Source organism: Oryzias latipes, chromosome 7 (assembly GCF_053564925.1).
Source record: "Oryzias latipes strain Hd-rR chromosome 7, Olatipes_Hd-rR_3.1".
NCBI classification, from domain to species: domain Eukaryota; kingdom Metazoa; phylum Chordata; class Actinopteri; order Beloniformes; family Adrianichthyidae; genus Oryzias; species Oryzias latipes.
Window position 1 is genome coordinate 25,391,773 of NC_136243.1, and position 16,467 is coordinate 25,408,239.

The window sequence follows — 16,467 nt, forward strand, 5'->3', positions numbered from 1 at the left end:
TCAGCTCCGAAACTTTACAACAAGATACTTTGCAAAGATATCATTTTTGCAAATGTTGTCATGTGAGGGTCATGACAATAAAATGAGGATTCTATCAAAAATTCATTTTTGAAGTTTTTCACGGATCACACTTTAGTATAAACATGTGACATATTAAGGGGCATGACATACAATGTTTAGTTCTCCTAAATCTCACTGACAATCAAAAATAGTATTCCTTTAAAGGTCATCCTGCATTACAGTTTAATAATTTAAACGTTAGAAAAGTCCAGAATTCTGTCAGAGTAAGGGTTCTAAGATGCATTTAAGCCAAACATGTTTCTTAAATCTCTCTGCAAGCTTGTCGCCTTTGGCCAGAGGCAGCAGGGCACGTTTGAATTTACAAACCCAGCTGAGTAAATGCACCCCAGATATGCGAGAAGAGGAAGAATGTGTGATCTCTGAGATGCAGGGTAACAGTGTTAAAGCATGAAATGTACACGTCAGGGGACTCTGGCAGATAAATCACAGTATGGGTCGTCATCTTTAAGATCTTCACATTCTGGCGGCTGGTGTAATAAGCATTAACAGTACCAGCTCAACTATTTACAGCCACAAACTCCTGTCCCGCAAGTGTGTCCTGGGCATGAACTTGCACAGGAAATCACTTCAGCCTGTAAGGAGTTCCACCCCCCCCCTTTCTCTACCACCAGCAGCAGCAGATCATAGAAAGTATGGATTAAGGTGACCTCGCACTCTCACTGTGACCATGCAACCCTTAGGCTAAAGAATTACTTCCACCTCAACCCCCTACATCCTCTTTGTCTGCATTACTGCACCCTGTGACACCTTACTTCCTTTCACGGACAGGTTCATCTCACACTTACTTTAGACAACAGATGCAACTTTAACATACAAAACCAGACTTTTAAAAACACTAATAGAGAGACGTTGCAGACCAGCCTCCATGAGGACCAACATAAAGGACCACAAAAAAAGTCATTCAGGCCCACTGCCTTGTTCTGGTTGTTGCAGCCTTAGGCCTTTTCCTTTCCTGCACGGGTGGCGACTGAACCTGAGGTTTGCATTAGAAAAGGAGAAGGATAGCTAATTGAATTACTCGCCAATGAATGCACAGAGATGATCCCATATGCAAGGGCCGGGGCTCCTCTCAGAGGCCTCCCTCACATCCTCCATTCTGTGTCCAGAAGTTCCAGCTCGAACTGTGATTGACAGCTGCCGACCTCAGGGTCGCCAGGCTGGAAGAGGTGCATTCTGGGACTCTGGAAGGGGTTGTTGGGGTTTTGAAGGGAGATGGGAAGTGGCGATTCTGTCCTCTGCGTGACCTTAAATAAGGCATCACAAAGTTGTCTGCAACCCAATGAGAGCTGGAGCTGGACACAGGAAGAACAGCTCTCTTTGTCAGATGTTTGCTAAAATGAATTTTTCTTCATGAAACCACATATCATTCATCTTTCTGCTGGAAAAAAAAGTCACAATAGGCAGCTCAAACTTTCCTCTATTGATCTGCAAACCCAGAAGACTCTGTGTTTGACAGTGTGAGAAAGCCAGAAGCAAAAAGATCCAGTACTTTGTTGCCGGCTGATCATAAAAAACTTGCTGCACCATTTATTTTGCGTCAAAGTTAAGTAGAACTGAATCGCCAAGGACAGCACACCTGTAAGATAGCGATGACAGGTAATTTTCTCCACCAATAATGAAAACTGTAAACACAGGTCGTCTTTTCATAAAGCCAATGCAGTATACCGAAGTCTGATGATAACTTAATTTCAAATGGAAACAAACCGAAAGACCAATAAAAGCACAAGTTTAAGTTCTGACATTGCTGCCTAGTTAAAGCATTAACCTCTTTTCCTATGGTTAAAAGGATGAAATAAGCTGCTAACTCAGCAGCACAGTAGCTTAGAAATAGAAACACAGCAGGGTTATTAAAGTTCAGTCTCCTTTAATAAAGAGCTCTCTGCTGTGAGGAGACTAATGAGGGACAGACTGGTGCAGCCCGGCTGTTCACAGTCGGTAAACAAAATAACCTTGTGAATAGCAGTTTTCACACATGTCTATGCTCTTGTCAAAATCAGGAAGTCATTATTATTCTTGTTGTTGTTGTTGTTGTTATTATTTTTTATTATTATTATTATTATTATTATTAATACTACTAATACATGGATAGTTATAGTAGCTGTAACAATGGATGTTGTTCTAGTATAAAATGCATTTATTTCTATAGGCTGTTTTAAACAGTAATCTAAAACAATCGTTCGGGGTAATCTCCAACATACCAAAATATTATAATACATTTACAATACAATTACATTTCTGTGGGAGATTTGCGGGTCTAACATTATCATCTAAAGAAATTTAGCTTTTTTTTTGTCCTTAATAATAATAACCATAACTAGTTAAAAAGTAGGCAAAGTTGAATAAACTGAATTTAGAATTGTTTGACTTCAGTAAGAAAATGTGTTTTCATTAATAAATTAATTAATTTATTTATGCATTTACAACAATATTTGCTCTGTCTGCTGAACCGGAGGAGCCTCAGCAACTGATCATAACAGAGCTAAAGGATAGAAACATCTTCCATGCACCACAGCCTCTTTCATGGAGCTTTTCTAAAAAAAATAAAAAAAAGGCACAGCTACGTAAAATGTGTTTTTCCTTTATCTCTGGACAGTTGGGAGGGTGTCCACATCAGATTAGTTTTCTTAAAATGTTACGTAATTTCAATGACTTTGAAATGTTACTTGGCCTCTGCAGCTGTTACAGTTTTTCTCAGTCGCTTTAGTACAATTCTCAGATCAGAATGAAATTCCCAAAACTATTTGTTCAATCTTCACATCATGATGTCACTTGTGCACATCATATTAGCAGTTTCTCACTTCTTTGAACAAGTTGCAATTACTTTGGTACATCCATGCAAATTATTATGTACAATTCTCTGCTCTTTGCTCCATTATCAATTGTTTATGTCATGTTGATCAAAATGTATTATATAGTTCACTGTGCAATAGTCTTACTCCTCAAAACACCTAGTCATTTGTTCATCGTATAAGTCATTAACTGCAAAATGGTTGACCAAGTTGTCACAATGTGACAAACATATTTCGCTGCATTGCAAGAGAGGATATTCGCTGTGATGTGGATGAGAATTTGTGGCCTAACATACAGGAACGACAATAGGTGTAGGAAGACCACACCAATTCCTACTGCACTGCCTGTACTGTTGGACAGAATATTGTCCCATCTTTTCTCCCTTTGTGTTACTGTTTGCAGTGGGTTTTTTCTATGTTGGTATGACATGGTCTGTCAACAAATTACAATATGAACAATAAAAGTGTAAATGTGAATCTTGTCCAGTCTCTTGTAATAAAAAAAAAAGGTGTGACTAACATTTTACAATAATTGTCATAATAATTGTCATCAAAACTTTAGCCATAGTTTCCATCAGAACCTCCCTCTAAAGTACACAGTTATATTGACAACATGACTAAGTCATTTGACTGTCTTGTTCGTAGACAATGACAAAAGGACTTGACATTCTGATGGCACTGACATGTTCAATGACATAAAGACTTTGTTTTGAGAGATGAACTAAAGATTTTGAGCAAGTTACAGGCTTTTGCAAGAAATCCATAGTGTTTTGCTTTTTGTACAAAGTGTTTTGAGAAATGCACACAAGGATTTGCAAACTTCAATTCTGATCTGAGAATTGTACTAAAGCGACTGAGAAAAACTGTACTGTAAGTAAAACTAGCTAACACTGTCCTGTGTTATTTGCCTGCTGAGTTTTAATTTTTAATTGATTGAACACACACACACACACGCACACACACAGAGCTAAAACAGAGAAGCGAAAGGTACTTAGTATTAGTTAATTCATCCTTCTTTTTCAGACAGACAGACAGACCGACCGACCGACCGACCGAGAGAGACACAGAGAAAGAGATAGATAGATAGATAGATAGATAGATAGATAGATAGATAGATAGATAGATAGATAGATAGATAGATAGATAGATAGATAGATAGATAGATAGATAGATAGATAGATAGATAGATAGATAGATAGATAGATAGATAGATAGATAGATAGATAGATAGATAGATAGATAGATAGATAGATAGATAGATAGATAGATAGATAGATAGATAGATAGATAGATAGATAGATAGATAGATAGATAGATAGATAGATAGATAGATAGATAGATCTGCACTTCTGTTATGAGCAGCTCTCTGCAGTCATCAAAAAGATGATGGTCTGCAAAACCACTAAGTATTGCATTAAATATTGGTAAAAACATCAGTGCTTCCTGTTGGGAGAAGCGTTTTCCTCTATATCTTTTGGATGCCAAAGTCTTGAGGTTCGGTTCACTCCTTTGTTCTTCTCCAATCAGACACAGCTGTACAAGCTGAACTGCACACAGAAAGCTGGGGTCAAGCTCCAAACGGATGCTCAGTCTCATCATGCTACCGGTGCCTTGAGGGCCTGGGTACAGAGCGCGAAAACAGCCACCCAGACTCTGGCCATAACACTACTTCAAGCTGGTTGAATGCCCTCACTCATCTTATATTCTAAACCTTTAAGTTATTTTGCAAAAGAACACAAATTTAACATTAATATGCAAATGTACATGTCCCCCAGAATCTATTGTTTATGCAGAAAGTATACACTCATCTTAAAACACCAAATAAAAAAATGCTAAAATCTTTCTTCTTGAAATTTACATGACTATCTGGCATTTCTGCAAGAGGTAAAAAAAATGAAAGCAGCAACATACATCTGAATACGAGTCACAACTGCTGAGGAAGAGCAGACAAGCGTGGCGAATTAGGCTGAGTGGAGTTCCACCAATAAAGAACATTTGAGATTTCTGCCTGTTTAGAAAGTGAAAAAGCAAATGACCTTGGGGCTAAAGTGGCTGGATAGAAAATAAACTGTTTGGAATTACTGTGCACATAGAGGAATAGAAAGCAGCTGCAAAAATCTCAACTTACTCACTTGATTTCTCAGTGATTTGGAAAAGCTTTCAGCAGGAACATCATACTAGCCTCCAACTTACAGCCCAAAAGCTGGAGCTGTAATGTCTTCAGCATGTTCTCAGTATTTTTAAAACAGATGAAGTGTGCTGCTGGTGTTTTAAGCTCAACTAAAATGAACTTTTCCTCTTACATTACATTAAATTTCAGTTAGGCAGTCCTGCAGCAGAAGGGGGGAAAAAAAACACTGCTGGACAACTACCACCATTAGAACAAATCAGCTAAATTTACGAGGATCAAGGCAGGAGTGGGCGCGCTCTCCCAGACGAGACACGCAAGAGTCTGAGTCTGCGTGAAGTTTTTAGAAAATCTAATTTATGCCCACTTCACTGCAGCAGAAGTTGCACTTCCGACCAGAGGATTTTGTTTCCAAACAACACGGTGAAGGGTAAATATGAGGTCTTTTTATTATTATTTTGCCTCTATTAAAAACAGTAGATTTTTATAGAGACCCATACTTTTAGAGGCTTGCTCCTTCAGATTTGTAATGCTGTCTCACCCTGCATGATCGCATGATTTTTAGTTTGATTACAGACATGATATTTTCACATTCAGTAGAACTGTAACTAAAGGTTCAGTAAGGAGGCTTTGTCTTAAGCTAAGTTTCATTCATTTTAAGAACTAAGTTATCATGAATTGGTCAATGTATTTATATTTATCATAAAACTCCTCCGGCTTTGCTGCTATAACTTGCATATCTAATAACATTTCTCTACCTAGTTTGGAGCAACTTTGTTTCTCATAAATTTCAAGTCCTGTCCGCTCCGTTAGGTCCTCAGGGGGCTCACATACGCTCACGAGCGCTTTCTCATATGTTGGAAAATAGCTCAGCATGTACAAAGTGTGTAGTGGGATTAATTTAGGGAAAATTATTTTTAAAGATTTAAATTATATAGAATAAAAATGGACCTACTGTGAAACAATATTTGTATCATGATCCACTGAATATGTATTTCTTACTTATTTTATTTTATTTATGAAATAAATGTAAGCCTCTGAATAAATAAAAGGTAACATTTGTGTGATTTTGGTAAATGTCACAATTTCCAAAATTAACTGGTTTTTAAATATATTTTTACAAATTGTTTACCACAGTTAATGAGTTAAATGTTAATGAGAACAGAGACAAAAATTTAGAAACTTTTCTATGTATTTATTTTCATTTTAACAAACAGGTAAAACTATAAATATAAATATTTTTGTCCAAAGAAGAAAGCAGCAAAAGTGAAACTCTAGTGAAACCTTTTTTTAAAAGAAGTCTGGATATTATTTTTATTATTTTACATCTCAGACAGACTGTTGACATTCACCGAATCAATTTCACATGCTTTGAGTAACAACACTGACCCTTATCAACCATCAGATCAACGGTTCACTCTTACTCACTCCACCCTCTTCATCATATTTAGGGTCACGGAGTCTGCTTGTGTCTGATTCAGAAGTCATAGGGGAAGAAGCAGGGGATTAACCTAGAAAAAAAAAATCCAGAATGTTCAGCTGAAAACTCCTTTGCACGAAAATCAGCAGCAAGTCTGAAGTTGAACTGTGAGATGCACACTGTCTAAAAAAACCGGCATAATATTGGGTGTTTAGAAGGCAGAACGCTCCAAACAGTCAGATGTCACCCAACCACTGCGCAGCCTCAAAATGACCTTGTATCTAAATAGAAAAATCTCTATTTTTTGGACACAATTGCCATGTACAGATTGACTTGGAAGTAATGTGTTTCCATGGATTATCATGGAAAACAAACCAGCTAGGCCACTTATAGGTCAGAGCTCATCCAGAAGAATGCTGGGATAGTGGATATGACCACTGTCCCCTTGGTTTTGAGACCTGACAATGAACTTTGAGAGGCCAGCCACCCCCCAGACAGCTTCCCCTCCAGCTCCAAGTCTCCATTATGCAGTCGCTGCCTTGGGACTAATCACCCTGGCTGCACTCTCTGTCTCTCCTTTTTTCCATCTCTGTCACTATTTGTCTCCCTCGCTCCACGTTTTTCTCTGATTTTCTTGCTCTCCAGGCCTTCTTTACTCAGCTCTTTCAAGAGCTCCCTGTGTCACCAGACTGATTAAAACAAACACTGAGTGTATTTTGTTATCTAATCCAATTGTGCCTTTTTTCTTTTCACCAGCCCTGGAGCATGCAAAGTATTAGGTGTCCTGGGAGGCACGAGGCTGCCCCCTCAGTGACTCATCTTAGATTTCAAACACAGAGGATCACACATGGTGTGCAAACACTAAATAAAGTTTTATTAAAATCCAGTCCGACACCCATCCAGACATGATTTTGCATTTATCTTGATTGATTCATGTAGTTTTTAAAAGAAGCAATAGTGGATTTTTAAAGATGTGCACATGTGATAGCAGCTCCCTGTATGTCTGAATATTAGTCATAGATAAAGTTAAGCTGACGTCTATTAAAATCTGACAAAATAGACAGTGACAGGGAGGGGTTATGGATAAAAGCCCTCTGTGTGCTGTTAAATTAGCAGGGGTACGCTGAAAATACAACCACAAGGGGGCACAATCAGTGTTTTTGTGTGCCGGTCCCAAGTCTTTGTAAATGTCAGTAAAGGCATCTGATATAAAAACCAAAGCTAAATCAAACGTGCAAATCACCAGAAGAATTTCCGTACAGAATTGGTCCTGAGTCAACAACGATCGCCACCGGTGCTGGTTGAACACCTGTACTCAGCAACCAGCACCAGTTGATTATGTAAGGAGGGAAAAGAGGAAGACGTGTTTGTGGGCCAAGAGAGAAAGGGAAAAGCAGGCATCACAAGGATGGAAAGAAAAGTGAACTAGAACTGTTCCCAACAGAAGAGTTGGTGGAAAATATTAGGTGAAAATTAGCTAAAATTTTAAAGAATGAACCCAAGAACTACCAGTTTCAGGTCAAACACCCCACCACTATACCACTGAGCTGGTAAAAGGGTGATAAAATCTGAAGATGGAAGTTGAAGGTGTGATTTTGCATGTTCTTTTTGTTTTTTTCTCTGCAGAAAACTGTGAATAAAATTGGGAGAAATTCTGGAGGGAGATGGGTGAGATAATCCAGGGTATCGAGTGGGGAGAAGAGGCTGTTTGAGGCCAAATATAACAGACATGTAAGGGAAACAGGTAACAAGGAAATAATGGGTGAGTTTGGTGTTCAGGACTGAAATGCAGGGGGATAAATGGTGGTGGACTTTGAAAAAAGAATGAAGATGGCAGTGGTGAATACATTTTTTAGAAAAGAGGGGAGCATAGGGTGACATGTGAGTGGAGGGAGGTGCACACAAGTTGATTACATCTTTTGCAGATGTTATAACCTCAAAAAGGTCAGTAACTGCGAAGTGGAAGCTGGGGAGAGCATAGCCAGGCAGCATGGGATTGTGGTGTGTAGGATGAATTTGGTGGTGAAGATGAAGAGGACAAGGACAGAGCAGTGGCCAAAGTGAAGGAAGCTGAAAAGGGAAGAGTGCTGTGTGACTTTTAGGAATGAGCTGAAACAGGCTTTAGAAGAACAAAAGGTTCTCCCAGATGACTGGACAACAAGTAAAGTGATCAGGGAGACTGAGAGGGAAAAAAACTTCATGTGAAATAAGAAGGATGGTCAGGGTGATCAAGGACAGGGATGAAAATGTGTCAACACCTTCCCCAATACGATGGAAAATGGAAGGAAAATTCTGAAGGAGAGGTGGCAGTAGAGCTGAATGTTTCAGGATCTGTGGGGGTGAATAGGCTCAGGAATGAAAAAATCAGAGGACCAGCTCATCTTAGATGTTTTGGACATAAATGCATGAAAGTAAGCTAAAATGGTTTGGACATGTCCAGTAGAGAAACAGTGATTATGGTAGCACGGTAGCTGATGTTGGAGCTAAAGACGTTCAGAGAAAGACCAAAGAGGGGGTTCATGGATTAAGTCAAGGAGTGAGGTGTGAGCGAGGAGGATACAAAGGATCTGGTTAGAAGGAGCCGGAGGGTTTGCTGCGGGAACCGCTGAACGGAGCAGCTGAAAAACAAAGAGCGTGCAGGTCTCAATTATGACCTAAAGGAAGAAGAATCTAAAGTGATATTTTTTATTTTCCAGTTTCTTTTGACTACAATAGATGTTCATTCAGCTTTGTGGTTTGTATTTTTAGGCCAGCATTTAAGAAATCAAACAGAAAATGTTTTAATAAAAAACACAACACACCATTCAATTTGAAAGTTTGTTAGTTGCAAGAAATTCTTAATGATAGGGATTTTTATATGGATTATGTCGACATCGTTGAGTTTTCTTTCTTTTAAAAAAAAAGTTTTATTCATACACATTAAGGAAAAGCTTTAAAAAAAGGAATTAGGAAGAAAAAAAAGGTTTATGCAAAATAACAGAGACTGTCTGGCTATTGTTGCAAAGTAGCAACTATCACTGCGTTTTGAGTTCCGACTTTTTAAGCAAAAACTAAATGGCCTTCAATTTTGAAAATTGAAAATATTTTTATTTTTTTCAAAATCTGTTTAAAGATGAACTAAAAACTTTTTAGCCACGGATAATCAAAAGTCCTGCATGAAGATGCTTCTTCTTCGCTAAAATTCATTTGTGTTTTTTTTTACCTTTGGGTGTCAAATTATAAGGAATTTGTCAATAACCCTAAACTATCCTAGACCCTATTATTTGTGATCTTCACTGGTGTCCATGGATTACATGAAATCCTCTTCACCTTTATCCACCTTTGTCATGGTAGGGAGAACATGTCAGTGTAAGGGTGGGGTCATAGGACAGCACAAGGGATAAACATTTACTGTAAAATGAATTTTATTTTATCAACAGAACAATTTACTCTTGTACATTATTTTCATATCCACCAGAGGGCAGAAAAACTGTATGTATATGCATACATACACACATGTATATATGTATGTATATATCTATATGTATGTATGTATATAAATGTATATGTATATTTCTTTAACCTCCGAAGCACCTTGTGACTTTGGTCTGTGAAAGGTGCTCTAGAAATAAAATGTACTTACTCACTCTCTTACTTGATGCTGCAGAATTGGTAAACTTGTTATTGTAACTAAAGAGTCGTCAATTTCAGTGCATCTAATTTAAACAGTAAAATAAAAAGTCTAAAAAGCTACCGGTAATTTAATTTTTAAAAACCAGCTTTGAATCCAGTTAAACGTCTTATAGTTTAGCACATAGTTACATTAAAACAAAACAAAATGCTGCTCAGCAGATATAAATCAAACTTGAAGTGAGCAGGCCTACACATTTTCTGAGCATAGTTTATTCTGTTGTGTGCAGGATTTTCCTGGTGGAATGGTGGCTGTAGTTGTTCTGGCAGGAATGGAGGATTTCTGACAACCTGCTGCTGACCTCAATACTGCTGTTCAATCGTATGGACCTCTCTCTCTCAGACGTTCTGCCTGTGAAAATCATCTTGAGATACAGATAAATGAAAAGAGAAAGAAATTGTGGTCTTCATAAAGCTCTATTTGTAAAAGAAAGGAACTTAACAAAAGGGTCATCTGGTACAAACGTGGTTTCTAAAATAAGGCAGAAACTGAAAGGAGCTGCAGAAGGAGGAGAAATGAGAACAAGGCGATGAGCAGTGATGATCGATGGTGGCCACACCGTGTCAGCAGAGATGAGGTTGTTTGTCTGCAGGAGAGGATGAAACAGCCCAGGAGACAGGGCGGGGGTGTGGATGGAGCTGGCAGCTGGCCACTTTTTGCAGGAGATTCACTGAGAATTTATCACTGTTATTGCTGCTCTTGTTGCAGATAAAGACATTGGTCTGAACAGAGAGGCGCAAATAGCATGTCCAGAGCTGATCCCCCACCCCATCACAATCCCCCCAAAAAACAAATACCTAATGGAAAAAGAAAACAGACTTGAAACCTAAAATAATAAATACATCATTTATTAGCCTGTCTTTGATAATGACTTTTGAAAATGTGTGATTTTGTCTGCATGTACTGCTTTTAGTTTATTTCTGGCTTTACTCCTCAAAAGCTCAAATGGTTTGAGATTTGGCGACATCCACATCACTTTTGTTGATTGTAAGTGGTCTCAAAGAAGATCCACATTTGTTATTACCATTCCCATATATGGTGCTTCTCATTTCAAATAAGTTTTTTTCTGACTTGAAAGCTGACAATCTGGTTTAAAAAAGAATAACCCTTAGCTATTTATTTTTTTATTTTTTATTTTCCGACTCAACAGCTCTAGAACTGGGGTCTGCAACCTTAAACACCAAAAGAGCCATTTGTATTTGAATTGGTGCATTCTGGAGGAAGCATAGAGTGAACAGGGCCTCTTGATGTCTGCAGGGATGTACAAACCTTTAAATAGTTTTTCCTATTTCTATGTGGACCTTTTTATTCACAAATTCATAAACTTAACTAAACTGAATTTAATCAATGCTAATCCTGTAACCCTTACTTTAAAAATGTATTATTAAAGCCACTTTAGATGGGTAAAAGAGCCACAGGTTACAGACCCCTGGTTTGGAGTTTTAAATGGGTTTGAGTTTATTTCTCGACTTTGTGATTACTTTTGAAAGAAAGTTTGTTTTACGATTTATCTAAGAATGTTTGCAACTCCTGGACCATAGTAATAAGTCTGAAACAAAACTTTTTAAAATTGATAAAATGTTGTATATATTACTATTGAAAAAACACCAAAAAGACCAGACCACCAAAGCCTTCATATGAGTTCTGTGGCTGGCTCAGCTGGCTTTGGATTCACACGATCTTGTGTGTCTCTTTCACGCTGTGCTCAGCAGATTGTGTAAATTAGACCTAATGCACTACAGAAGACACTGACAGAAACCATTCCAGAAATGAAAAGTGTACCCTATAATCTAGTGTATAATTATGTGTTGTTAAAAAAGACAACCACTCAAAATTGAACCACTAGAGCATCTGGAGTGGCTGCAACTCATTAATCAGTATGAAAAAGCAGAAAACACAGAGTTTAGCAAAACAGCTGTTCTAATCACCTCCAACACGCCTTTGTACTCCAGCAACCCAGTTTGCACAGGCCCCAGAGGGCCAGATCAGATATTTGACAAGAGCACAGCAGACAGAGTCACAAAAACCGAGGTGCAAACATTTGTTTCATGGTCCTTTATGTCATTACAGAGAAGATGGAGCGTCACTCTGTCCCGAAGCAGTGTCTTGCCCTCCTGGCTCTGCTCTCTGTGGATCTGTCATTGTGATGTGATGGTTAAACAGTCTTAATGTTTTCACGGGCCACTGAGCAGGTCTGGCTGTTTTAGTGTATCGTTTTCAGTGTGCTTTAAGCAGTCTCTCGGTCAGAATGGCTCACATCACCCTATGAAGGTTAAACTTCAGTCATGTTCGGGTAATGCCAGTCACAATGACAACATCGGTTAGCCTCTCGTCCTTAAAGGAATTCTAGAAATGTAACACACATTTGGTTAAAACTGTTTGTATGCAGACAGACTAGCTAAAGCCACATACCAGTCAAGCTCAACCAGCTCTGCCTGCAGACTACAACAAACACACAATGATCGGCAAGCTCACGGAAAAGCAAGGCCCTTTCTCCACGTCTTTTAGTGCTCAGCTTCAAACAGTGGGGGCCTGAGAGCAGCCATCTGGAGTACTGGAGGGCAGGACAGAAGACCAGTGTTCACACCAGATACAGACTATAAATAAGAAAAAGAGACCAATAACCCTTTTAGAGACATACAGTATATGCATAAATATCTATTTTTTCTTGAATTGAGTCATCTATGTAAACATGCTTTCCCTAAATGTCTCTATTGTTAAAGCTCTTGTAGTGGCCTGACCTTGGACAGCTGATGTTCTGTGTGCTGGGCGGCTGACTTCTTTTGATCACTGTCAACTTCTATAAATTTGAGCCTGCAAAAAGTGTGTGTGTGTGTGGGGGGGGGGGGTACTTACTGCAACACTCAGTGGGTTTTGAGAGAAGAAAGACTGTTGCAAGAAAGAAAGAGTCATAACCATTTCAATCAAGTTTATATTTTGGAAAAATCACGTTTATAACGTTATAGCTATATAGTTATATATTATAGTTATAGTCACGTTATAGTATAACATAAACAATTCAGAATTTAACAATGTGTAAATTTCCGTTTGTCTTACATCACAAGAAATATATCACTCTGCTGCTGTTTAAACACTGGAGGAGGGAGAATTTCAAAGCTGCATTGAAATGGTAAATGGCGTATACTTTTACAGCGCCTTTTTAGAAAGCCCAGAGTGTTTTAAAGTCACAGTCCCATTCACAGACACATTCACACACTGCTGAACACCGGCACCAACTTTTAACCATCAGGAGAAATGTGGGGTTGAGTTTCTTGCCCAAGGACACTTCGACACATGGACTGTCTAGGTGGGAACTGAACATGCTATCTTCCGATCAGAGGTCGACCGCTCCACCAATGCAACACAGCTGCCACAATTTGTAAATGTTTGCAGTTTTCCGCAGAGTGAAATTTAACTCTTGCTTACTGCAGTTTTCTTCCATACTATGCTTTACAGCTCTTTCCTACCGCAAACTCATGGCATCTTCTTCTTTTATTTTTACATAAAGCTGTTGACAAATAGAGCTGTGCAATCAATTGTCCAAAGATTCCTTTCTCCAAACAGATTTGCAGGCAAACAACAGAGATTTTAATGATTGGATTTTCCTTTTTTGCTTTTTACATCTAAGTCTTTAATCTTTACTGATTCAAACAGACTGCTCGTTGTGTGCTTTTATTTTAATCAATTAAACTAAAAGGGTCTATACCATGCAAGTCTTAAACCTTTTACTGTAGACTATATCCATATATATGATTACACATTATTCTTTGGCACACAAAAGAATGCATTTTTTTATTAAAAATTGGTTATTTTCCTGAGCTTTTTTCCAACCCGGAATTAAGATGACTCGATCTCTGCGCCTTTTGCTCTGTGTGGGTGCCGCCCATTTCATGATGTCACTCTAGAGCTGGCCTCAGCAGCGTGTCTGTGTTTCACCCACGAAAACAAACAACATCCAAACTTTTGCAAAGATGGATATTCATAATGTGCATTTAAAATAAAACCGTTTTTGCCGATTATTGTTAGCTCTGTGGAGAAAGTGTATGTGTGTGTGTGTTAATGTGGGGGCGGTGATGGCAGTAAAGACTCTTCCTGGAGGGGGCTGTTCTACATTTATCTACGTCACAATGTGTGGAACTGCTTGTTTTCATGGATTGGGAGGGGCTGGTGATCAGAGTGCAGGTTTTTAGAGGAATACTCAGAAATATGGGAACAGATCAAAATACCGCTTTGGGGTTTCTTTTTATGAGGCACGAACATTATAATACACTTAAAATTTTAAAAAAAATTTTTGCATGACATAGGCCCTTTAACAGTTGTTTGAAAAGTGCAGACGAGCTTTTAAAAAGTCATCCAGCATATTCATCAAAGGTTTCCCGTTTGTTGTTATTTCTGTGCTGCTTTCTTTAACAGAGGAGAGAAGATTTTTCCAAACAGTAAAATAACTTTTTACACTAACATCTGATGGGTCACAACAGAAAGATTTACCAAAACAAAAGGTAAAAAGTGTCTGCATTTCCCATCCTGCATCATTTGTCCATCTTTTTCAGTGATGCTCCCTCACACCCAGCGGGAAGCAAGCGAGGTGTCAGCAGATGGGACCGCACCACTAGCAGCAGGGAGAAGGGGGAGCACAGAGAGAAATCTGAACCGCAAGCACTGGCAAGCCTCAGCTGCACAGAAATGCCCCCGAGACACAGATCAGATTTTGCCCGTCGGTTTTCGTCAGTATGCTTAATTTGTGACCAGGCAACCTGGCTCTCCTGAGAACAAAGTTCAGCCTGGTTCTCTGCAGATGGCGTCTGCAAGACTTGACTGTGTTTATAGTCTCTGCAGCATATTTGTTGTTGGGAACATTCAACTACATTCAAATTACATTTAGAATTTAAACATCAGTACTTTGACAACTCTAAGTCAACTATAACAATGCATTGAGTATTGCCGATAGCAACCATGAGGCTTTCTATTCTATCAGGTATCAGTTATACCCACTGATTTTAATAAAGTAAAGTGTTAATGAGACTGCTATGACAACAAATGGTAAGAATATAGTCCATTGGAACTAAATTTGATTTGATTTGATTCATTGGCTTATTTCAAGCATTAAAGAACCACTCTGATTAAAATAATCTTTTTGGTGTTTATAAGATGTTCTTGTAGCATTTTTCTCATGATGGAGAACATATATATAGAGAGAGAAAATTAGGATTAAAATTGCATTACTTTATTCAAATTGTTGTGAATCAGGAGCAGACAAGAAATGCTTTAAAAAAAAAATCTGATAAGTCAAGTTGTAGACAACCAGATCCAATAAAGTCTTTTTGTTTTTCTCGCCATTTTTGCTGCACCGGTAATGTTACATTGGGGGTGTGAGGGGCTGTAAGCCAGCAGAAAAATGTGTAAACTAAGGAATGATGGTACTGGGAACGCTTTTACAATAGATCGAAATGTGATCAGAGTGGGACTATAAAAAATAATTGAATACTGCAATAAAAAATGACACCACAGATACATCACAGATATATCAAACCCATTTCCGATATCAATTAAGAAATTAATTAATAACGAAGAACAAGTAACAAAGATCTTAGAAAATGATTCCATCTTCTTGACAGTTTAACTACTGACTAACATTTAATAAATATTTTTGCCTATACGCATCACAGATTCATTAAATGTGTTGATTAAAAAAAACCTTCACACCAACAGAATTTGAAACAATTTTTCAGAATTTAGAAGTTTTTAAAGGGCCTATATCGTGCTTTTCTTAAACATGAAACCACCAAAGGCTTTTGTCTTCATTTTTCTTCCTTGCTGTTGGTGGGCCAATAGCTAATATCAGATTTTCCATTTTAATTGTAAGGTCAGAGATAAAGAGCAGTGTCTCAAATAATAATATATCCACAATGAGAAACTGGAGTTACACCTTGTGAACATTCACTGCAAAAAACAAACAAACAGCTAAATTAAAAAGGGGCAATCCTCGCACCTGTATTACAACACTTTGGCATGTTTAATATGTGGATAAATATAGCACATCGTGTTTGACAAGCCTGTATTGTGTATTAAAGAAGCTTTATGGTAAGTAATACTGCACCAGGATTGAAGCTTTGACAGGAGCGAAGGAACATTGTGTCCTCTGCTGCATAATTCAAAGGTGGAATAACACAAGTATTTATAGGCCACACATACGATGCAGCCAACCACATTTAGGAAAACTAAACATGTGATCAGTTTTGTAAAGATGTGAGTACCCTTCTTAGGGTCATTCACAGCTGTAGAGAGAAAAATACTTCTATAGGTGTTGAAGGCAGAGAGAGGCGGAGAACAAAATCTGAACAGGGTGAGTAACCATCATATGATCGCTGGTTGCTATGAC